This window comes from Myotis davidii, unplaced genomic scaffold (assembly GCF_000327345.1).
Source record: "Myotis davidii unplaced genomic scaffold, ASM32734v1 scaffold520, whole genome shotgun sequence".
In the NCBI taxonomy this organism is placed as follows: domain Eukaryota; kingdom Metazoa; phylum Chordata; class Mammalia; order Chiroptera; family Vespertilionidae; genus Myotis; species Myotis davidii.
Window position 1 is genome coordinate 328,351 of NW_006292908.1, and position 1,026 is coordinate 329,376.

Genomic DNA, 1,026 nt, shown 5'->3' on the forward strand with positions numbered 1-1,026 from the left:
GTTGATGTAAACGAGAGTTATGTTTCCTACAGCATCTCAACAACATTCAGGAAATGACATCGACCAAAAAGACCTTATTCGTGGATCAACAACATTCAGAAAATGACATCGACCAAAAAGACCTTATTCGTGGACCTGCCATATAAGATTTATCTGACGTCACCTCCAGCAAAACTGGCTGAGGCTCCCAAAGCCCCCTGCATGCCTCCGTTTGGCAAGCCGGGGGAAGTCTGCTTTTCTCATTCAGCTAACCTGGAGCCACTCGAGGTCAAGGACCATGGCATATGCATCTTTATAACTAGTCCCTAGCACAGTGCAAGGCATACAGCAGGCCAAAGAAAAACATATGGAACTGAACTGATGATCATTTGTTACAAGTAAAAGGAAGCACTTGCACTTGCAATCGAAAGAGTGCACTGGTGGGGTAGCGAATACAGGGATGTGTGAGTAGGGAGTCTCCCATGGGGAGCAGTATTACTTCTTTCTCGGAACGTTTGCAGCTACAGCGTAACCTCGCTAAGGGCAGAGTTCGACATTAGTTTGAACGTTCCACAGCATCGATCACAGTCATGAACATGCAGGGGATGTTCAATTAGAATAATTTTTAAATTTTTTAAAAGAACAGACAATAATAAGTTAGTCTCTTTCATTAGTCGTGTGTTATCAAAGAATATTTAAGTATTAAGATAAAGTCCAGTGTCCTCAAAACCATTTGAAATTTTCCCCACTCGTAAATGTTCTTTCTATACAGAGAAAACTACTCCAAGAGATGGCATGGTTGAACTCTTATTCTTAGAAATGAGGAAAATATTTTTCTAGAGAAAAATAACTTAAGGTTTTCCTTGACTCTGGTGTAAAAGGAAGAAGAGTTAGGCTGCAGCTTATCCTAGTTAAGTGAAAAAAGTCTCCCTGAAAATATAAGGCTAAAAATACAATTTGACTATGAAAATGTATCTTTTCCTCAGTGATTCGTTGCTTCAGTTTTAGTAGTTACTTTCAGTCATCACGATTTCTATTCACACTCTT